We start from the raw sequence: 25,759 nt of genomic DNA, 5'->3' as shown, positions 1-25,759 counted from the left end.
ATTCTTAACTTACCTCATATGAAAGGTGATTTAAATATAGTTAAAATTACAAGGCACATTCATTTTAAAAAAGTATTATAAGAATGGCCAAAAGAGGGAAAAAAAGAAAGAAAAAAACCCAACAACGGAACAGCAAACAGCAAAAAAGGAAGTAAAATAAAAAAGAAGCTTAGAGAAAAAGAAATGTATGAGCAAAAAAAAAAAAAAAAAAAAAAATCCCACTTGTCTGTGTAAGCTCCCAAGAGTAAAAACCAGGGGCAAAGAAATTCATACAATATCGCAGGGTTGAGTGTTATGGGAGGGGAAAGAGAATTTATACAAACCATGAGGGAACAAACTGGGGCAGGAGAGAGGCAAAAAAATTTAAATGTGAAGCAAGCCCATGAAAATATAATTATATTTGCTGATAAGGGGACAGTGGGCTTCAGGTGGGCAGGGAGATAAGCTGAATGCATTATTATGTGTGTGTGTGATGGGAATATGTAAGTGAAAGATGAACTTTTTACTACTGGTTATAAGTTATAAGTTGCTAAATTTTTATCCTAGTTGATTTGCGTAATGTGTCCTCATCCTCAGACCACTGGAATTGTGGACCCCAGGATGTTTGTTTTCTACAAGCCCTTTCACTCACAGAGTGATAATGAAAAGAATAAGAATAATGAAAATAGAATAATAATCACAATAATAATACAGCATTTACACCTTATAGCATACAAATTCAATTGTGTTAGAAATATTTTTTTTTTTTCTCGGACATAAAGTAATTCCTGTTTTGAGTCCCATAGCACTCAGTTAGGAGAAAACAATCTTAGTCCTTCTTTGCTGTCTTTTCCAATCCAACTCCCCAGGATTAAAAATTAATGAAAGTATCAAGGAGTAAAGAGAGAAGAAAGAGAAGGAGGTAGACCTCAGTAATCAGTTCCCACGGTTGGCCTCTGAGACACCCATCCCCCTGCACACACGTTAGTTCCCAGTCTGGCAGCTCTCAGGAACCCTCTGCTCTTAGCTGTACAGCTCTCTGGTCTCATCTTTCCTTCCTAGAGCTTACAGTAATTTATTTCTAAATTCAGAGAGAATCCATCTCCCCTCAAATTATGGGTCAAGATACATTGCCTCTACCCAGAATCCTCTCTTCTCTCTGGGAAGAAAGGAAACAAAAAGCCAAGAGAATTGATGACTACTTTCAGCACTTAAGTCAATAGCATTTTGTTACACGAAGAGGGGTCAATAAAACCATAAGGGAGAGAAAGATTATCATCACGTAAGCATTACCCTGACATTCCAGTTATCGTTTATTGCCTGCTTACTGCATGCCAGCCACTGAAGTCATCATCACTTCATGCTGGTCAGGGTTTTGAGTGGTGTCGCTCATAAAGAGGATCTCTTGAATTGAAGAAAAGAAAATTCTCTGGAGTAGTTACTAGAGAAAATATGAGTTAAATCCATTGAATTTAGAAGTGAAGACACAAAGATCAGTGGCACGCTGGGGAGAGGCAGAGAGAGCAAGGAAGAGGAGACAGAAGGTTTGCAGGTGGCGAGTTAAAGGCATAATTGGCATTTGACCAAGTAGAGCTGAGGGTTCAGCAAAGATTGAACTAAGAATAAACCGTACTTAGTTAGTAGTCCTTAGCAACAGGGCTTTCTCCTTATACAAATGACACTATGATGGAAAAGGTCATTTGTTAATTAAGTCAATAGTAACTAGCAAAAGAGTATTTTGCAAAAAGATGCTGTTTAAATAGTTCTGACTCGGGAGAGAATCTGGAAAGGATTTTTTAGAGAATTTTGTACACTTAACAAAGAGCAATATAAGGAAGGAAAGAATTTGAGTTATGTACAAAGAAATTAAATCGAGTCTGTGTAAGAGGGAACTTCTTCCATTCCAGAGACTTATTTTGTCTGCTAATGATCCTTTTCATAGGCCATGTAAATAAACTAAATATATCCCAGGTCTATACTTTTTCAATTGTCATTTCTGATGTTATTATTGCATGGAAGAAAGCTCTGAAGGGCAAAAAGTTCATTTAATACTTGAAAGGTAGCATAATATGCCACTGTAAAATATGCCGATAAACTGTAAGAGTTATTTTGAGTTAAAGTCACTTGAAAAACAGCAGGTGCTAGAAAGGCTGTCTGACCTCTCCTTTTTCTTCCTGAAAGCAGAAGATAAAATCTCCATATGGAAGATGCCCTATACCAGAAACTCTCTTATCGCCAGACACAGGAAGTCTCATTCTTGTTAGAATGGCTATCATAAAAAAAGAGCAGAGATAACAAACGTTGATGAAAATGTGGAGGAAAGGGAATCCTTATGCCCCGTTAGTAGAAATACATATTGGTACAGTCACCATAGAAGACAGTATGGAGTTTCCTCAAAACATTAAAAATAGAACTATCATATGATCCAGCAACCCCACTGCTGGGTATATATCCAAAGGAAATGAAAACAGGATCTTGAAAAGAGATCTGCACTCCCGTGTTCATTACAGAATTATTTACAATAGCCAAGACATGGAAACAACCTAAGTGTCCATTAAGGGATGAATGGATACAGAAGATGTGGTATATATACCATGGATTGTTAACTGGCCATGAGAAATAAGGAATTTCTGCCATTTGCAATAACATGGATGAAACTTGAGGGCATTATGCCAAGTGAAATAAGCCAAACAGAGAAAGACAAATACCGTATGGTCTCACTTATATGTGGAACCAAAAAAAAGCAATGGCATAGAAATAGAATCGAATGGTGAGGGGTGGGTGAAATGGGGAGAGGTTGGTCAAAGTGTACAAACTTAGAGCTATATGCACAGCCTGATGATTATAGTTAATAAATACCGTGTTATATACTTGAACGTTGTTAAGAGAGTAGATCTTAAGTGTTCTGATCACAACAAAAAAAAAAATGGTAATTATGTGACATGATAGAGGTCTTAGCTAACACTGTCCTGGTAATCATTTTGCAGTGTATAAATATATCAAATAAATATGTTGTACACTTACACAATGTTACATCTCAACTATATCTCAATAAAGCTGGGGAGAAAAAGAAGCAGAGAAGAATAAAAACAATACTGAGAAAAGTTTATAAATAAAAACAAAAGTGCCAATCAAAATGTGAGAGAGAGATTCAAAAACAACTAATAAAAATTGTTTCTAAAAGAACATAATCAGTAAGAAAATAAAGTTTTAGAAGAAAACAAAAAATGAAAAAGTGCTAGCATCAATGTTATTTCATTTGGGAAATTTTGTCTTTGTTCCCATAGAGATAGCTTCAGAGAGAAAGCCCATATATTTTAGGTGGCCATGAAATGACGTCAATTATTTTTTGACTTCACACATGAAATGTTTAGACCGTGTAAAATAGAAGAGCTGCTGTGAAATTACAAGATCAGATGTTTACTACATACATAGTATGCTATTTACAAGATTTTGGCAAAATTCCATTTTATTAAAATAGTGAGTAGTAGCTTCCTATTACAGACATAATAGTTACACTTAAAATTCTTTATGTTTGTTATAAAACTTCACATGAAACACAAAAACTCAGCAGTTAAGAATATTTCTTTATCCGATTTTGTCCTCTATGGTTCCTAACTGGCAGTGGTAGAGGAGGGGTGTGAACTCCGTGTGGGGGGAGCTGACATTTTAAGATACCAGAAAAGAGTGAACTGCAAAATGCAAAGTGAACATGAAGCTGAAAAATGTCAAAAAGACAAAGATACTAAATCTCATTCGCTTCAGCTTGTCAAACTTAATTTCATCTGCTACATGTAAAAGATCTTTCGGAAAATCATTAAGTTCAAGAGGCTGTAGGGTCTAAATGATTCCTGAGGTTACTAGAATTCTTAATAAAAAGAATCCAGGGAGTGTGAGTATATCCAGGTGTCCCACAAAGCTCAAGATTTATATGTGAATTAACAAAGAATTCCAAAAGGAGCAAGAGAGGCCTCCACCACCATCAGCTACCAGTGCCAAAAGGCAATCGAAACTGAATGTTTGGGCTACGGGACCAAGGGTTGATTAAGAATAGATTTAAAGCCAAGATTTCTCTACTTATAATTTTACTAAGAGATATGTTATAGGAAACATGTTTTTTTCAAGAAACTACTTTGTTGTTGTTCCTTTTTAATTTCAGTTATATTCAGCTGTAACTGACATATAATATGGTAAGATATTTAAAGTGTACATTGTGGTAATCTGATATACACCGTGAAAGGCTTCCCTCAATCTAGTTAATTAACTCATCCATCGCCTCACATATTTATCTCTTTTTGGTGAAAAGATTCAAATTCTACTCTGTTAGCAAATTGCAATTACACAGTAGTGTTATTAACTGTAGTCACCATGTTTTACATTAGATTCTCAGGCCTTATTCACCTGATAGCTGAAAGTTTATACCTTTTTACCAACCTGTCGCTATTTCTCCCACTCCACTGCCAGCCCCTCGCAACATTTTTTCTATTCTCTGTTTCTATGTGTTTTCTTCTCACCTACAAAACAATCCAAGTGTATAATGATTTTGGTAAAGATTCTAGAAATTATTTTTAGAAAACAGTTTCTGCTGCAATAAACATGGTGATAAAGAAAAAAAAATCACAGAAAGAAAAAGTGGCTTACATTGAAAATGTTTAATTTCTTCACAGATTTGCTACAGCTAATAACGTGTGGCAACATAGAAAAGAGAGAAGATTGATCATAGCCACATAAAACAATGTTTCTCAAACTGAGATCTTCATACAAATAGCCACATTGGTTGTTATAGTATTGAAATACTTAGATTTGATTGGTAAATACCTTCTATCCCATGAGTGATCTACTGAGTCAGCTGTGAAGCCCAGGAATCTCTGGTGAAACTGGGTCTACCCAAACCAAAGGAAATTTTTTCTTCATATAATGTGTTCCTTGCTCCCAAATCTTGTGCCCACATGGATGTGACTGTCCAGAGAAGTTGCATTCTTCTTTTTTTTTTTTTAATTGACACAAAGAAGCTGTCTAAATTAGCAATACTGCTTGCCTATTCTGGAAACTAGTATGTACTTGGTCGGCCACAAATTATACATAGCTAGTACAAAATGACCACAGAAAAGTTCTAATGATTTTCTACAAGACTGAATTAGGCAATTTTTCTAGATAGACATCCTTGGCAACGTGAGACCTCTCTGAGGTTCATTCCTGTATTATTTTATAACTGAGCAATGCCATTCGATTCCAATGTTCGTATTTGCATGTGTATTTAAGATAAAGTTGCATCAAGTAATTACCTAAAATGAAAGACTTTTATTTCTAATATATTGTTAAATAAGTCCAGCTGCCAATAAATAGGCAAGTCCAAATGTCAAAATGACAATTATTCTACACTCATACTGAATTATGCTAGTGGTTACAAAGATAAAACTCATTTGCCCCATGTAATAAATATGAAAAATAGATGGTACTTTCAAAAGGTTTACATGAAGACAGTTTAATGGAGTATTTACAAATGTATTTGCAGGATGAAAAGAACCAATAAGGGATGATGAAGTACATTGGGACTAGTAAGAACAAAGAACATTTACCACATCTAAACCCAAAGAGGTAAATGGGAGAACAGAGTTACTAGAACCCAAGAAGAGTCAGAGCCATGGAAAAAAAAAAAAAAAAAAAAGGACCAACCATATGACTAACTATGTCTGGCATACAAGGAATTAGGAGAATAAATATCCACAACTGCCTTTCTCTCAGCTTCTCAATCTTCAACCAGTGGTAAACACAAATGGAAGTCAGAAGGTGAGGAGGGGTGATGTAGTCCATGAAAGTCACTCTTCAAAGCCCCAGATTTGGGCAGAAAAGCATAGATAATTAATCTATAGGGAAAACAGAGGGAAGTGCTTATCATTTGTCTGTTTTCTTTCAGACCCATCTACTTGCCCTTTCCTTGATATGATATTAACACAGGGACTTGCATTTCCCAGACTTTCTTACCAACTTGTTTTTTAATGATATCTGATCATTGGGAGCTAGTGGGCAGAGACTGGAGGACTTAAGGAAATCAAAAGTTGTGCTGTCTTTCCCAATTTCTCTCCACTTCCAACATTATCTCTAGAGTGTTTGCATATCCTCAATGGTCCAGCTACCATTGAACAGCCATGGTCCCAACTCCCACAGGGTTGAGCAGAGCAGAACAGGGCAAAAATACTGTTTCCATTTCAATTGTAAATTTAAATTTTGGACTGAAACAATATTATCTCCTGTGTCCCTCCAGCCTGGGCATGTTAGTAGGTTCATGCTGTTTCTACTGTCTGGCTTGTCTCATGTTTCTCTGCATAAATTCTCAGGTCTTCCATCACCTGCATATCTAATTACCACTATTAAATTTTGTCTCTTTGCAATACCAGGAGTCATTTCTGTTTCTGACAGAACTCTGATAAAATGCTGGGCTAATTTGTGATCAAAAGACATTTTCATAGACTTAGACTTTTACATCCTAAGTTATTTAATAAATTGAAAGAGTGATTTGCCATCACAAAAAGGATATGGTAAATAACAGTATCATACTATTTTTTCTCAGGCTAATGAGATAATAAAAGCAGAATTTAATAAATTAATCAAATATGTATGTCATACCCAAATGAAGTCATAGCATACTGTATGAAGAAAACTAACAGTTGTTTGAATTGATAAAAGTAGTGGGTAAACTGAGTCACTCCATGGCATAATTGTCAGTGGAGGCATAAAAAAAATCATAGATTCTTTGCACTTTTGCACATTTTGAACAGATATGTTGTTCAAAGCTTGCTTTAGTCATGCAAGATCTCCATTGTTTGTTAGGAGGAAAGCTAATGGTAAATAATCAATGATGGAAAACACTAGACAGAAAGATAACTGATGACTAATTATTAGGTTAATAATGTAACTTTGCTGTCATTCAGTTACTCATACTGGTATTTTTAAAAGCAAATTCAATACTGAATATTTCTCCATATATAAAATGGGGAGAAACTGGAGTTGGAGTTAGAAATATACACATGGATTGATCCTACTCAATATCTATTTATTCCTGGAAAGATTCACCGTATTTTACTTTTTTTTTTTTTTTAAGATTCACTGTATTTTAAAGTAGAAATATGCCTATCAAAAAACCCAACATTCCCAAGATACATTTGAAGACATGCATGCCTAATAATATGTAAGCAGAAATCATTGGGTGGGACTTCCAGTAAATCTCTTACAGGGGGCTTACTCATGAAGCAGGTTCTTTTTGCTTTCCCCCCTCCTTCCCATTTATTCTTGGACTGTAGAGGTATTAGCTGGTTTGTAGATATGATGGCTAGCTTTGACGCCACAATTTTTCAACCACGAGGCAATCTTAAGAGGAAAACTACTTCCTAAGAATGGTAGTGTGAATGGAAAGCTGAAGTCTGGAACACTGATTATACCATAAAGCCATAATAGTAGACCTGGACAACCAAAGTCCAGACTTAATTATGTGAGAGAAAACAAACCTCTATCTTCTTTAAACTAATGATACATTGCTCTTTGTTCATATCAGACAAATACAATTACTAATCCATATTAGCCCCCTTTATCTCAAAATATTCACCACAAAAATGAAACTAGTTTAAAACTTGTCTCAGAAAGATAGAGAATTAAATAAATGAAAAAATATAGTATTTTTCTTAATGTAAAATTAACTGTAAAATTTTCCATTCGTCCTCCAGATAATTTATATATGAAATAAACTCCCAATAAAAATAGAAAATATTTTAACTTGAAAAATTAATCTGAAAAAGTAGTAAAATGAGATAGCTGAATGAAATTTAAGGAAATATAATAAGAGGGTCATATCCTACTTTAACCTAACTGACATGGAATAGGAATCCATAATAATTCAAACAAGGTGATACCAACAAACATATCATTAGAAAGCATAGTCCTAAAACAGACTCAAAGATGTATGACTTTGATCATAAAGCATCTTATCCAATAAGAAATAAGAGTGAATATAAGAATTTTGTAGTCTCTTTCTATGATCTTAGATTTTCTCCTGTTGTACTCAGTCTGTTTCCTTAAGACAGACTACTTGGATGTCAACATAATAAACATAATGACTATGAATGAGATGATCAGAGAAGGGAATAGAGATGGCTTGGTTCAGTGGTCTTGTCAACAATTGTTCTGTTCCTTCCTAACAAAATGCCAGTAATCTAGTCTTGCTGCACACACATTTTTAAATCGGAGTATTGACATAGACATTGAAACCAAATCACAGTACTAGAGAATAAAATCTGTACCTGTTGACCTCCACTTATGTATATGGAACATTATCTCTTTTGAACAAATTCTCATAGGAAAATGCATCTTCACTAAGAACTGGGGCAGGGAGAGCTGCTTTTATTGGAGGCTCTTTGTAATATCACTCTCCAAGGAGACATAATATGATACAGCCAACCAACTTTGGTACTAAACAACCATGATACAAATCTATTATAAAATCTACAACTTTAAGGTTAATCTATCAGCTGTAGGTTAAGAATGCATTGCATGCAGTTAGAAAAGCTCAATGCTCAGGTCATCTCTTGCATGAGAGTAGGCACCCATGTGTTATTAACAAAAGTGAATGCATCAGTATTGACTTAAGGCAGGGTGCTACACTTTGTGAGTGAAAAAATTCAGTTACAATATTTCTAAAGACCTTATATCAGGAAAAATATTCAGAATCACAATCTCACTGTGAAAAAGGATAAGAAAAGTGAATGGAATTAAACACAGAGGTAAATACTGATATTATTTGTATAAATTCAAATGATTCTTAAAGTGATACAAAAGCTCTGCTAATTGTTTGTCCTACATAAAGTAACTATAATAATAAAAGATAATTTATTTTGTACAACTTTCAGAAATTACTATTGATTTTTTAAGGTAGATTATTTAGAATTTATAGTACCAATACCACCTACAATAAAAGTCTTGCCTTTATCTCTAGAGAATTTTTTTAAAAGTGAAATGCCTATTGTAAGTATATAAACGAATATCTGAGTATCCGAGTTTTAACACTTATGGATGTTAAACACTTATGGATGACATTAGAAAACTCCATTGGTCTGGAACTCTGATTATTCTACTATTTTGTCACTATAAGGTTATAGTTATTGGTGCTGATTTTTGGAAACTTTCCTTTTGAAGTTTTAGTGGTTATAAACTGAGGAAAATTAATTAGGCTACCATGAAATGCAGAAGAGGGAAAGGACACCATTCAAATACTTGCATACAGACTGCATTAATTTACTAGAGCTGCCTTAAGAAAGTATCAAAACCTGGGTGGCTTAAAACAATATAAATTGTCTCACAGTCTTGGAAGCTAAAAATGAGAAATCAAGATGTCATCAGAGCTGTACTCTCTAATGGCTCTAGGGGAGAATCTTTTCTTAACTCTTCTGATGTTTGCTAGAAACCCTTGGCATGTGTTGGCTTACAGATGCATAACTTCAGTTACATGGCTGTCTTCCTCCTGTGTCTTCACATATTTCCCCTTCATGCATGTCTGTCTCTGTTTAAACTCCCTTTGTATAAAGACAGCAGTCACATTGGATTAAGGCCTCATTTTAATCAGATTATCTCTGTCAAAATCCTATTTCCAAATAAGATAACATCCTGAGGTGCTGGGAGTTAGGACTTCAATATATATATTTTTGGAAGGACACAACTCAACACATCAAATAGTTGGGACACAAACAGCATATTTCTTTTTATTTGAAAAGGAAAGATAATATAAGGAAGATAAATACCCAAATGGGTTTTCATCATCAAGACCCTGCATTTTATTTGAATGTGCCAAATGGAAATGTTTCATTCTTTCAGTGAATTAATAGATATGTCTTCAATGTCAGTGGATAGAGGGTTTACCTCACCTCTGTGACATTATTCTGAAATTATCAGTTCAAATCTCATAAAATGGGCCAAAAGCAACAAAGTGAATTTAACAGAATTAAGTGAAAGTTATGCATTCATAAAACAAAAATTAACTACAGAAAGGTACAAACTGAGTGACATGACTCAGTTGTAGTTTATTTGAAAGAAACAGAAAATTTTAGCAACAACAAGTTAAAGGTAAAACAACAGAGTCTGGTAAATATAATGTGTTTAACAAATTAGTATTAAACTAATTAATTAACTTTGGAGTACGATGCTGGTCTTAAGTCTTCAGATCTATATATTATATCAAAAAATAAATAACACCTCTATGTCAAGGTCTCTGCTAGATATTACAGAGTATGTAAAGTGAAGAAAGACTTATATTCCTAAAAGAGATAATAATCAATGTGTAGTGGGGTATAGGGATGCTAAGTGGGTTGTCAAGTCCACCGATAGTAAGAATACAAAGTAGAGACTTCCAGGGAAGATGGTAGAATAAGAGAATCCTAAGCTCACCTTGTCTCATGGATATAATTAGATAACACCCATATCAGTGTAAATAACCCAGAAAATATAGACTGTTATATATAGAAGATGTTATATACAAACCTAATGATAACCACAAATCAAACACCAGTAATAGATGTGCAAGATAAATAAAGAGAAAGGAATCCAAGTGTATCACTAAAGACCACCAACAAATCATGAGAAAAGAGAGCAAGAGAATAATAAAGGAACAGAGAAGAACTACACAAACAACCATAAAACAAGAAAAAAAAAATGATAAGTACATACTTATCAGTAATTACTTTGTAAATGGACTAAATGCTCCAATCAAAAGACATAGGATGATGGAATGGATAAAAACGAGAGACCCATCTAATGCTGCCTATAAGAAACTCATTTCAGACCTAAAGACACTTGCAGATTGAAAGTGAAGGGATGGAAAAGCATTTATCAGACAAATGGAAGTGAAAAGAATTTGAGGTAGCAATACCTCTATTGAACAAAATAGACTTTAAAACAAAGACTGTAAAAAAGAGACAAAGGAGACTATATAATCATAAAGAGAACAATAAAACAAGAAGTTATAATAATTGTAAATATTTACCCAACATAGGAGCACCCAAATACATAAAGCAGCTAATAACAAACATAAAGGATGTAATCAATATTATAATAAAATAACAGTTGGGGGCTTGAACACCCCACTTACATCAATGGATAGATCATAAGAACAGAAAATTAATAAAGAAATATTGGCTTTGAATGATGCATTGGACCAGATGAATCTAACAGATATATTCAGAAAATTCCGTCTTAAAACAGCAGAATACACATTCTTTTCAAGTGCACATGGAATATTCTCCAAAATAGATCAAATATTAGGCGATAAAATAAGTCTCAATAAGATTGTCTTCAATTGACTTCAAAGAGATTGAAGTCATGCCATTCATCATTTCCAACCACAGGACTATGATACTAGAAATCAACAACAAAAAGTCTGAAAAGAACACAAATACATGGAGGTTCAATAACATGCTACTAAACAATGAATGGGTCAGCCAAGAGTGTCAAAGAGGCAATCAAAAAATACATGGAGACAAATGAAAGTGAAAACACACAGTCTAAGATTTGGGATGCAGCAAAAGCTGTTCTAAGAAGGAATTTTATAGCAATACAGATGTACCTTAAGAAGCAAGAAAAATATCAAACTACCTAACCTTACACCTAAAGGAGCTTGAAAAAGAAGAACGAATGAAACTCAAATCCAGTAGAAGGAAGGAAATAATAAAGATTAGAGCAGAAATAAATGAAATAGAAACTAAAAACAAACAATAGAACACATCACAGAAACCAGGAGCTGTTTCTTTGAAAAGAGCAACAAAATCTATAAACTTCTAGTCAGTCTTATCAAAAAAGAGAGAGAGAGAATGAAAGAGAGGACTTAAATAAACAAAATCAGAAATGAAAGAGGAGAAATAACAACTGACACTAGAGAAATACAAAGGATTGTAAGAGAATATTATGAAAAAGTGTATGCCAACAAACTGGACAACCTAGAAGAATTGGATCAATTTATAGAAACATATAACCTCTCAAAAGTGAATCAGGAAGAAATAGAAAATTTGAACAGACCAATTACCAAAATGAAATTGAATCAGTAGTCAAAAAATTCCCAACAAACAAAAGTCCAGGATCAGATAGCTTCACAGTGAATTCTACCAAAAAGTTAAAGAAGAGTTAATAACTATTCTTCTCGAACTGTTTAAAAAAAATGGAAGAAGAAGGAAAGCTTCTGAATTCATTCTATGAGGCTAGCATTACCCTGATGTCAAAATCAGATAAAGCACCACAAAAAAAGAGAAATACAGGCCAATATCTCTGATGAACATAGACACAAAAAATCCTCAACAAAATATTAGGAAATTGAATCCAACAATACATTGTAAAAAATCATTCACCACAATCAAGTGGGATTTCTGGGATGGAAAGGTGGTTCAATATTCACAAATCAGTCAATATATCACACCAACAAGGGAAATGATAAAAACCATATGATCATTTCCATAGATACACAAAAAGCGTTTGACAAAGTACAACATCCATTCATGATAAAAGCCCTCAACAAAGTAGGTTTAGTGGGAACATACTTCAATATAATAAAGGCCATATATGAAAAACCCACAGCTAAGAACATACTCAATGGTGAAAAACTGAGAGCTTTTCCCTAAAATCAGGAACAAGACAAGGATGTCCACTCTCACCAGTTTTATTCAGCGTGGTACTGGATGTCCTGGCCACAGCAATCAGACAAGAAAAAGAATAAAAAGCATCTAAATTGGTAAGGAAGAAGGAAAAGTTTCACTATTTGCAAATAACATGATGTTATATATAGAAAACCCTAGAGACGCCACCAAAAAACTACTAGAACTGATAAATGAATTCAGTAAGGTCACAGGATACAAAATCAGTATACAGAAATCTGATGCTTTTCTATACACAAATAATGAAGCAGAAAGAGAAATTAAGAAAACAATCCCACTTATAAGAGCTCCAAAATAATGAAATACATAGGAATAAACTTAGCCAAGGGATGAAAGACCTGTACTCTGAAAACTATTAAACACTGATGAAAGAAATTGAAGACAACACAAACAAATGGAAATATATCCCATGCTTACGGATTGAGAGAGCAAATCTTGTTAAAATGTCCATACTACCTAAAGCAATCTACAGATGTAATACAATTCCTATCAAAATACCAACATCATTTTTCTCTGACCTGCAACATTAATCTTCAGAAATATATGGAACCACAAAAGACCCTGAATAGCCAAAGCCATTTTAAAAAGAACAAAACTGGAGGTTTCATAATCCCAGATTTCAATGTATACTACAAAGCCATAGTAATCAAAACTGTATGGTACTGACACAAAGATCAATAGGACAAAATAGAGAGCCGAGAAATAAGCCCATGATTATATGGTCAAGTAATCTTCAACAAAAGAGGCAATCTCTTTAACAAATGTTGGGAAAACTGAATAGCTACATGGAAAAGAATGAAACTGGACAGCTTTCTCCCACCACCCATAAATAAATTCAAAGTGAATTAAAGACCTAAATATGAGACCTGAAACAATAAAAATCCTAGAAGAGAGCACAGGCAATAATTTCTCTGACATTGGCCGCAGCAACATTTTTCTAGATATGTCTCCTGAGGCAAAGGAAACAAAAGCAAAAATAAGCTATTTGCACTACATTGAAATGAAAACTTCTACACAGCAAAGGAAACAATCAACACAATGAAAAAACAACCTACAGAATGGGAGAAGATACTTGCAAATGACATATGCAGTAAAGCATCAGTATCCAAAATATATAAAAAAATGACACAACCCCCAAATGAATAATCCAATTAAAAATGGGCAGAAGACATGAACAGACATTTCTTCAAAGACCTTCAGATGGCCAAGAGACACATGAAAAGATGCTCAACATCACTCATCATCAGGGAAATGCAAATCAAAACTACAATGAGATATCACCTCACACCTGTCAGACTGGAGAAAATCAAAAACACAAGAAATAAGTGTTGGTGAGGATGTGGAGAAAAAGGAACCTTCTTGCACTGTTGGTGGGAATGCAAATTGGTGCAGCCACTATGGACAATAGTATGGAGGTTCTTCAACAAAATTAAAAATAGAACAATCTTATGATCTTGTAATTCTGCTTCTGAATATATGCCCAAAGAATATGAAAACACTAATTTGAAAGGATATATGCACCCATATGTCTATTGCAGCGTTATTTTACCATAGTCAAATTATGTAAGCAACCCAAGCGTCCATCCATAGATGGACTCCTAACTATATATATATATACATATATATATCACTTTATATATTTATAAATCACTAATCAATATATATTTATATATCACTTCTTTATACATATATAAAAACATATAATGGAATATTACTTAGCCATAAAAAGGAATGAAATTTTGCCATTTGCAACAACTGGATGGATCTAAAGAGTATAATGCTAAATGAAATAAGTCAGAGGACAAATACCATGTTGTTTCAATCATATGTGTTATTTAAGAAACAAACAACAACAAAAAACAAAAAAGAGACAAACCAGAAAACAGACTCTTAACTATAGAGAACAAACTGATGGTTACCAGAGGGGAGATGGGTTGAGGAATGAATAAAATAGATGAAGGGGATTAAGAGTACACTTACCCGGGCGCCTGGGTGGCTCAGTTGGTTAAGCGACTGCCTTGGGCTCCGTCATGATCCTGGAGTCCCGGGATTGAGCCCGGCATTGGGCTCCCAGCTCAGTGGGAAATCTGCTTCCCCCTCTGACCCTCCCTCCTCTTGTGCCCTCTCTCTCTTTCATTCTCTCTTTCTCAAATAAATAAATAAAATCTTTAAAAAAAAAGTATACTTACCATGATGAGCACAGAGTAATGTATAAAATTGTTGAATCACTATATTATACACCTGAATCTAATATAGCACTATATGCTAACTATACTGGAATTAAAATTTAAAAAAAAATTGTGCAAACAAACGAAAGAATACAAAGTAGAATTTGGATACATGTTATAAGAAAAAACAAAATGTCATGTGAATCCAAAAGAGTACAAGGACAAGTCAACTTGGAGGATATCAGGAAATATGATATACAAGAAGCCTCTGCTTAGAACTCACTTCCTAAAAGGCTTCTTTTATCCCAAAATAAATTATCTCATCTTCTAATCTGGTTTCACCATACTATACATCCCTCAAATTGCCTTTGTAAACAAATAGTCATTCAACATATTATTTGAGTGTTTCCTATCTGCTAGGTGCTATGTGATCAAACAGAAATTAACATGACAGAAACCTATTTTAATGGGGAAGAGCAATATTAAACAAATACTTATAATTGTACATTATTATTGGGAAAGGAGCAGGAAGATTTCATCCGTTCTGGGATAACAGGCTTCACTCAGTAGTGGGATGATGATGGTGATCAAGTGGTAGTATCATTCCAGAGAGTCTTAATGAAAAATTGCTTAGGATGGTGTTACTGGGGATAAGTAACCTGGAAGGATGAGTAAAAGGATCTGCAGTCAATAGAGGAAGGAAGCCAACCTAAAGGGATGTCATAGTGTGTAAGGCAAAGGAATAAACACCCCAACTCTCTGCCTTCTCTGATCTCCTGATGCTCGTTTCTCTGATCTCCTGATGCCCGCTGTTGGCTAAACTTAAATGGAGGTTGGAAAGCCAAGGAACCCATGGAGGCAGTTCATATATATTCACCTATAGGGCACACAGAAAGGTGAACAACAAAGAATGTATTTGGAGGTACCATAAGCTCACCACTTACAGAAAGAAAAAAAATGATTTACAGTATGGAAATCAATATATTAAGAAATATGGGAATTGGATAAAGAGAGGAACAACTGATGTTAAGGGGCTTAAGTGCCTGGAGTACTCAATGTCACTTGTTATTTTTATTATTATTATTATTATTACCATTATCATCATCATCATCATCATCATCAGTAGTAGTAGTATTTTAAAACATTATCATCATTGCTGGAAATGAGACTTTTAAGCCATCCAGGTGGATTTTGTTTGGGGCCATCTTAGAAATTTATATAAATATAAAGACTGATCTTCATGCTAAAAGTTTCCAATGAATAAAGAGAAGTAACCAAAAAAAAAAAAAAAAAAAAAAAAGTAGGTGACCAGAATGAGGATAAGTTAAATGTAGAGCTAAATGGATTTGCTTTAAAGAACCAAAGATTTGCATAAACTGAGGCTTGAGAACCTGGTAAGAGTTTGGTTGTTAGAGAAGAACAGACAGAGAAACATATAAATTAAGAGGAACAAATGATCAAAACTTCAGTAGTGTGTAAATTGTGGAAATGTGGAATAATTCATTTTGGATAAATCATAGAATATGAATAAGAAACACTGGAATAGGGGAACTTTAATGTAGTTTCCTGCCATATTTTGCAGGGTTTTTAATATCAGGGCAAGGGTTATTGGCAATGAAATAGTGGAGAGCCAGACAAGGATTTTGAGAAAGGGAATAATATGATTGGAGTAAAATAAGTTATCTTATATATAATTTGTACTGAATAAGATTAGTCAATATTTTACAGGAAGGGGTGCAAAGAATGAACCTTGAGTAATTAGTCAAAAGTAGATAGACATTATGGGAAGAACATTCCATGCTGAGAGAACAGCACATACAAAGGCACAGAATTGATAACTATGATATCGAATAAGGGTAGATTTTTTCAATACTGGTACTATTGGTATTTTGGTTCAGATAATTCTTTGTTATTGGGGGATGTGTTTTTCATTTTAGTATATTTTTATTGAAGTATAGTTGATGTACAGTGTTATATTAGTTCCCAGTGAATGTAGTGAATTGATATTCTATATATTATGCAATACTTATCTTGGTAAATGTAGTTACCATCTGTCTTCATACAATGTTATTACAATATTATTGACTGTGTTCCCTATGCTGCACTTTTTATGCCTGTGACTTATTTATTTTATAACTGGAAGTTTGTACCTACTAATCGCCTTCACCTACTTCACCCATACCCCACACCCCTCCCCTCTGGTAACGAGCAGTTTGTTCTCTGTATTTATGACTCTGTTTCTGTTTTTGTTTGTTTTGTTTTGATTTTAGATTCTACATACACATGAAATCATTTCTGCCTCTATCCAATAGATGCCAGTAGCTTCTCCTCTCAAGTTGTGACAACAAAAAATGACTCTGACAATGCCTGTCTCTAGGAGGTGGGAAGGGAACAAAATAACCCATGGTTGAGAACCACTGATGTAGGGAAAATGCATATTTATTGGAACCAAAAAGTAAGGTATAGCAATGTGTTGGCTACCAATGGAGCTAGAGAGATAGAGATAAATAAAAACTCTTCGATTGTTATGCTAAGATTTTTATTTTATTCTGGTGACTCAAAGAAAGATAAGAGGCAAAAAAGTGAACAAAGAAGATTTGTATTTTAGAAGGATCATACTGGAAGTAATGGGAAGGAGCAAGTCTATTGTCAGGGAGGCTGTTTGGAGGAAATTCCAAAAACCTTATTTTTATAGTGTCACTGAGGATTTAAAGGAGACAACAGGAGATATAAAAAAAAAAAAGGTTGAAGAGATTAGAATAATAAAATATGGAATGGTGGAGCAATAGCATGAGGAGAAAAGATAATTAAGAGTAATTAAAGAGTAGTTCCTAGGGTTCTAGCTTGAGTAATTGTATGGATAAAAGTACCATGTATATAAATAGGTAATATTTTTAAGGAGAAGCATGTCCTGCTGGAGTGATAAGGGAAAATATGATAAATTCATTTTTGGTTAGGTTAAATTTGAAGTGCCTGAGGAAAAATCAAGTACAGATGACCAATAGGTGGATGTATCTATATGTTTGTGTTGGATTTGTACATTTAGAAATCATCAAGGGGCGCCTGGGTGGCTCAGTTGGTTAAACGTCTGCCTTCGGATCAGGTCATGATCTCAGGGTCCCTGCTCAACAGAGAGTCTGCTTCTCCCTCTCCCTTTGCCCCTCCCCACCATTTGTACTCTCTCTCTCTCTCTCAAATAAATAAATAAAATCTTTTTTAAAAAAGGAAATCATCACGATAGAGAGTTTTTATAATGAGTAGAGGAGGCCAAGGAACAAAACATAGGGAAATAATGCTTAAGGAAAAATAGAGGAAGAAAATCTGGCAAAAGTATTTGGGAATGTACTCCAAAAGGCTAATGGATGGAAAGTCAAGGAAAGAGAAAATTCTAACAATGTTGTTATGGATAATATTTTCAAGTAATCAATGAGACCAGTATCACAAAACTAGGATTTAGTAGCAAAGCCACTGAGCTTTACTACACAGTAATTTTATGGAGGGTAGCAAGCAAAGAGATGTGGAGGAAAGATTAGAGAAAAGGAATGTGGAATATTATTTACACATGTATATATTTGAAAGCCAAAATGAAGAATTAGTAAAATGCAAAGAAATGGTGAACTAAAAAAACACATGAACATTGATACACTACATTAATGGAATGAAGAATAAAAATCATGATTATTGCATTAGATGCAGAAAAAGAATTTGACAAAATTCAACATCCTTTTATGATAAAATTCTCAACAAATTAGGCATAGATATAATGTACCTCAACATAATTCAGACTACATATGACAAACCCACAAGTAACATCATATTCAATGGTAAAAAGCTGAAGGCTTTTCTCCTAAGATCAGGAATAATACAAGATGCTCACTCTAGCCATTTCTATTCAACATAGTACTGGAAGTCCTAGCCAGAGCAATTAGGCAAGAAAAAAATAAAAGGCATCCAAATCAAAAAAGAAGAAGTAAAATTGTATTTGCTTTCAGATGACATGTTATTATATATAGAAAACCTTAAGATTCCACCAAAACCTGCTTGTACTAATAAATGAATTAATAAAGATGCAGAACATAAAGTCAATATACAAAGTCAACTGTGTTTCTATACACTGACAGCAAATTATTGGAAAGAGAAAATAAGAAAACTATCCCACTTACAGTAAGATCAAAAACAGTAAAATAATTAAGAATAAATTTAACCAAGAAGGTGAAAAATCTGCACATTAAAAAGTATAATACACTGATGAAAGAAATTAAAGAAGATACAAATAACTGGAAAGATATATCATGTTCGTGGATTAGAAGAATTAATAGTGTTCAAATGTCCATACTATCCAAAGTGATCTACAGATTCAATGCAATCCCTATCAAAATTCCAATGGCATTTTTTTTTTTTTACAAAAATAGAAGAAAGAACCAAAATTGTATAGAATCACAAAAGATCCCAAATAGCCAAAACAATCTTGAGAAAGAAAAAAGCTGAAAACATCACTTTCTGATTTAACCTATATTACAAATCTGTAGTCATCAAAAATATGGTACTGGCATGAAAACAGAAATAGATCAATGGAATAGAATCAAAAGTCCAGAAATAAACTCATGCATATACAGTCAACTAATTCTTGACAAGGGTACCAAAAGTACACAATGAGGAAAGGATAGTCTCTTCAATAAGTGGTGATGGGAAAACTGGATATCCATATACAAAAGAATGAAACTAAACCCTTATCTTACATCACTCACAAAATTTACCAAGGACACATTTTTAGATAATGTCCACCTACAGGGAAAGGGGGAATAAAAGAACTAGCAGAGAAGAGTTTATAGATCGAGATGAGAAAGGAACCAACATATTCTAACATTACAAAAGAAGAGCACAGGGAGGTATTTTCTCAGAGGTAGAGTTAACAAACCCAACAAATACCAACAAATACCGTGGAAGTTATTTAGGTTGTTCACAAGTATTTGGTTTTCTCCTGGTCATATGGCACTTACTGCACATCCCCCACCCATCCCCACATATTCAGGGATGGCCAAGGGACTTAACTTTGGCCAATAAAATGTGAACAGAAGTAACTTAATGTCACTTCTAAGTGGAAGCTTTAAATGCCAGAGCATGCCACAGTCACTGACAGTATTCCAGAATGTTCTGCTCTTTGAGGTTCCAGGAATGAGAATAACATTGATCAGATCTTATAACTGATCTTCACTGGACATGAAGTATGACAATCATGTCCTTGTTTGCTTTTAAGCTAATGGTATTTTGTGTTGTTTGTTATGCAACGTAAGCTAGCCTATCCTAATTGTAATTAAAAAAAAAAAAAAAAGCAAGCAAGAGGTCAGGGAGGATGGGAGCTAAAAAATATTTAAAATTAAAAAAAATTAGAAGTTCTGGAATTTGAAATCAATTTTTAATGGCTTCTTATTATTTATCAAAATTAGAGCAAACATCCCTATCAATATCACCTGATATTTCTTACCTTTCTTTGGTATTTATATTCTTCATTGCATTATTTTACTTTTTTAAGGTTGTCTAGGCCCAGATCAGGTTATAAAAATACCTTGTTATTGCTGAAATGTTTTATCTCTTTATCTCCTTAACATATTGTAGTTGCTGCAATTTATTATGGCTGACATGAAGTATGTGGAGACACAAGAAGGAAGTTTTTCAATTTGTAAACTACCCTACAAATGGAATGGGATTACAAGAGCATGAATAGCTCAATGATAAATATATCCAAGCTGAGGTTTGATGACCTTTTATGAGGAGAATTATTACCACTTATTGAATGCCTAGTATCTACTGGGTAATATATTGGATGCTTTGTTGATGCCATTTTATTGATGTGCACTGCAATTAATGAGTAGATCTAATTAATTCCACTGCTATGAAAGGTATATAAATTGTCCAGTCTCTAGTAAGGGGCTGAGCCTGGATTCAACTCCAGTATGGATGGCACCAAAACATGTGTTCTCATTTCAGAGAGACGAAGTTTGGGCTAAATGTCCATTTTATGTTTACTTTTTTATCATTATTATGTTATGTTAATCACCATACATTACATCGTTAGTTTTTGATGTAGTGTTCCATGATTCACTGTTTGCGTATAACACCCAGTGCTCCATGAAGAACGTGCCATCTTTAATACCCATCACCAGGCTAACTCATCCACCCACCCCTCCATTTTAGCCATTAACATCAATATGACTGATGTTATTCCTTTGACCACTTTCATGTTACTCTAGAAGACCATTCTTGTTTTTATGGTTAGGCATCCTATATAGCATCTAGAATAAAATACCAAGACCCCAAATTTCCTACAAAAATAAGATTAATTCTGTGTCATTTGTATTTTTTAGCCCTTTCCTTAGGGGAAAAATTGTTTTTATAACTGTACAAGGTACAATAATAATTTTCTTTTATAACCTGAGTGAAAAAAAGGTACTGGAAATTCTTCTGCTCCCTGTGAATTTGAACGACTTGAAATTTCATCACCATTGTCTCTAGAATGAGATTAACTACTTGCAGATAATAATGAAGGCACTGTTGAAATCATTTAAGTGATTGAATGAAGTATTTGAGAGAAGAAGTCATTGTGAGACATATAATTTCTTTTTTCTCTCCTCTGGTGCATGGATTTCATTCCTTAAATAAATGGAGAAAAAAAAAGTATAGTACCTCAAAATGTCCCATATGAAATCCAGTACTATTGCAAAGACAAAGACATTTACCCTGCGGCAACATTTTCTTTACAAAGCATCCTTCTTGTCATGTTATTTTTGTTGGAAAATGATTTATTAGAAAGCCTTTATAGTATGGAGCTTGAATAAATCATGTTGGCTGGATATTAAGGAGCTATAATAATCAAATATAGAGGTAAATTCATTAACTTCTAAAAGTTCATGTGAATCATCAACACTTTGGCATAATCCCGTGGTTCTCAAAGTGTGGTCCCTGCACTAGCAGTATCAGGAATGGGGAATTTATTAGAAATGTAAGTTCTAGAGCCCCTAACCCAAACCTGCTGAATCAGAAACTCTTGGGGATAAAGGCCAGCAATCTGTGTTTTAAGAAGCCCTCCAGCAGATGCTGGTATTATTAAGGTTTGAGGAACACTGGCCTAATCCATGGTTAATGACTTGGACAAATGTACATCTTATCCCCAGTCTTCATCTTTAACAGGGATTCTTAATCTGGCTGAACATTAGAATAATCTGCCTGTCCTTCTTAAAATATTGATGGCCAGACTCACCCCAGACAAACTGAATCAGCATCTCTGAGGTAGATCTGATAAACCGGCTGGACTTGAGAACTACTAATGTACGGCAGCATAGTTTGTTCTGGGAAGAATTTTGAGTATAGTGTCAGCAAATATGGATGAGAGTCCTGATCCAAATTTTTATTCACGATATAACTTTTGGCAAATCATAAAAATTGCACATTTTTCCATCACAAAATTCTGCAAGTGGCCAATGAGTTGAATTATGTGATAATGCATTGTAAATTCTAAAATCTTGCTATTCGTAAATGGCCCAAAACAGGCAGCAACTGATCTTGGTTAGAACTAAAGAACATCCAGCCTCACTAGAGATGATGAAACAGAATCTACACTTTCAAGTGATCTGTCATTCACACACACATTCATGTTTGAGAAGTACTGTTCTAAAGCATGAGGCCAAGATAAGTGATCTTCATAACATATAAAAGAGAAAATGCAATATTTCTCATCACTCAAATTATGCTTGGCTTTAAATGAGTGTGGGGTAAAAGGGGGAAGAAATTTAGAATAAGCATTTTAGCTTCACATTTTCACTGTGAGTTTCCTCTTTGAAACTGAAAATGAAAAGACTCTAAGTCTGTACAGCAAACATATAAATGAGTACAGGTCCCCTCAAGGTTTGCTGGGTTCCTAAGAATTTAAAAGCAACTCAAGTTTGAAGAACATTTCTCTTCATAGCTAGTGTCCAAGGGCTGAAAAAGAGTTGAATGATACAAGGGTGAGCTGATAAACAACCAGAAATAGCTAAAGTCTGCTGGAAAATACTTGTCAATAAACGCATACTGATTAGTAGTAGTAGTAGTATGAACGGTCATAAATAGACATGCAAGTTTAAGTCAACACATTATAGGTAATGTCATTGGAATAACATACCAAAAAAAAAAAAAAAAGGCAACCAGAAAATTGTGCCTCATATGGATGGTTTAACACATAAGTCTGATTTCCTTCAGCAGGTACTCCTTGCTGCTTATGCAAGTGTAATTATTAAGGCACAAGACATGATTTTCCTTGTAATAAAGTTCATGTGTTCTTCTGCTCTTTGGAGAAAGTAATAAACTGCTAAGTGAACAGAAAGTCCAATAAATACTCCCATACACTTCAGCTCATCAGTTTTGTAAATTTTATCGACTTACCAGGATCATGTTATTTGGATTTATTGTCCGTAAGGATAAAAAACTGTAATAAAGGTGGATAAATGGATCCCATTGGCCCATAAATAACTGTTAACCAAAAGAGCTGTGGCAGAGTAACTTTGTTTTCCACCATCTGGTGCATCAGAGAATGTTATCAAAGCAGCAGTAGGTGGTGGTGGGAAAACATCCGTTTCATTTTCATCCTTGAGAAAACAGTAGCATTTGGAAAACACATGCATCCTCTTTCCTGGGCCAACTACCTAAATACCATCCAATATAAAAGGATTTTTTTTTTTAAGATTTTATTTATTTATTTGACAGAGAGACACAGTGAGAGAGGAAACACAAGCAGGGGGAGTGGGAGAGGGAGAAGCAGGGAGCCCGATGCTGGGCTCGATCCCAGGACCCTGGGATCTGACCTGAGCCGAAGGCAGGAGTTTAACGACTGAGCCACCCAGGCGCCCCAAAGGGTTTATTTTTTTAATATTTTTCCACTTTAGTGAGTTCCATCATGTTATAGGTGGGGAAAGTGCTAGACTGATAAACCTGACATCAAAAATGTCCTATTTTCCTGCATAGCAGAAAGAGCACCATTATGAATAATGCAGATCTCTGAAACTAGGGAAACTGGTGGAAACTTCCAGAGTGAAACATGAATAGGGGCCATCACATTCTCAGAGGATCTAGAGAGGTCCCACTTCAAGACTTAAATCACATTAACCTCCCTATTTGTTAAAGTATCTTACATGAAGTCCTAAAAATTAATCCACTAATTGATCCATTCTTCTATTTTTATAATCCACTTATTTCAAACATTTATTTTTATTTTTTTTTTTAAAGATTTATTTATTTATTTATTTGAGAGAGAATGAGAGACAGAGAGCATGAGAGGGAGGAGGGTCAGAGGGAGAAGCAGACTCCCCACTGAGCAGGGAGCCCGATGCGGGACTTGATCCCAGGACTCCAGGATCATGACCTGAGCCGAAGGCAGTCGCTTAACCAACTGAGCCACCCAGGCGCCCTATTTCAAACATTTAAACGTAGCATTTCTAAGCCTTAGGCATTTTGAAATCTCATCTTGTTTATGTAATTCTTTTTCTTGCTGAATAAATCTGTTCCCTTTACCAGACTCTGTTCTTTATAAACATTATTTCTTGTATTTTCATAGGCATACAAAAAAAATTGAAATTGAATTTTTTAACTAGTTCTATTGTATGCACATTGACGCCCCATTCTAGTGAATGTGGAAAACTTAACTATGTCATTTTTCGGCAAAAGCCTGACTAGAGGATCAAATGGAGAAAAAAACCATCATCCTGGTTCATATCTCAAATTAATATGTTGATCCCTGCTCACCTACATTTAGAAAATATCCACATCCAATTCTTTCAAATATTTTCACATCCCCCTATCAAATGCTTATGGTTACCAGCAGCTTAGTAGTGAATTGAAGGGAAAATTAGTGAAAAGACAGAGGTTTTAGGATAAAATCTGGTGTTGACCATGTAATGTTGGGTAAAATACTTAACTGTGTTTCAGGTTTTTTTAGACTTCATGAAATATATATTCCTTTAAATTCTGTGATTATATAATTTCTAAATCATCTAAAAGTTATTTTAGGTGCTCATCAATTAACAGAAGAAAAACATACAATTAAAAGCCTTATATGTGGCCATACCACTAAAAACTTACATTAATTAAGCATTTACCTGGAGTAAGTCACTGTTCTGAGCACTTTTGCTTTATAATAATAAAAACACTTTATATGTCAGAAAATTGAATCTCAAAGAAGTTAACTACCTTATCTATTGTCTCATAGCTAATGAGAGGTGACTGACAAAATCCAAGTGTGACTGGATTACCTCACATGGACATCAGAATAAAGGAGAGAGAATATTCTAAATATTCAAAGGAAGAGCAAGACTGAAATTTAGCTAATATCCTCATAGGAAAATGACCCTTACAGCGAAAGTAATAGCTATTTAAAGAGTTGAGTTCCTAAAAAGGAATTTAATAATCTGTACTAGAAGAACAAAAATTAATTGATCAGAGAAATAAGAAATTAGAGCAAGCATAATAAGTAACTTCAAAAATTAAGAGAGACTATTGGCGGCATGAAGTAAGAAAAACTATTTTAAAGAAGTAGGTGAAAATATCAAATGTGATAAGATATTATTGTTGAAATAAAGAATTCAATATGTGTAAGAAATACCAAATAGATTCAAAGGACAAATGAGTGAACTGGAATATCCAGAAGAAATCAGAAATGAATAAATAGAGGAAAAACAGAATAAAAGTAAAAGGGAGTAGAGATCTGAAATAGAAATGTCACCAACCATCAGTTAGGAATCCAACTAAGGGAATACTACAGATATGGAAAATATATTTGGGATTTTCAGAGAGAAAAGACATATTACCTAAAAAGAAATAAAATTTAGCCTGATAATGACTTCTCACGGGGCACTTGGGTGGCTCAGTCATTAAGCGTCTGCCTTCGGCTCAGATCATGAT

This window comes from Halichoerus grypus, chromosome 3, assembly GCF_964656455.1.
Source record: "Halichoerus grypus chromosome 3, mHalGry1.hap1.1, whole genome shotgun sequence".
NCBI lineage: Eukaryota > Metazoa > Chordata > Mammalia > Carnivora > Phocidae > Halichoerus > Halichoerus grypus.
Note: the sequence above shows the minus strand (reverse complement) of the source record.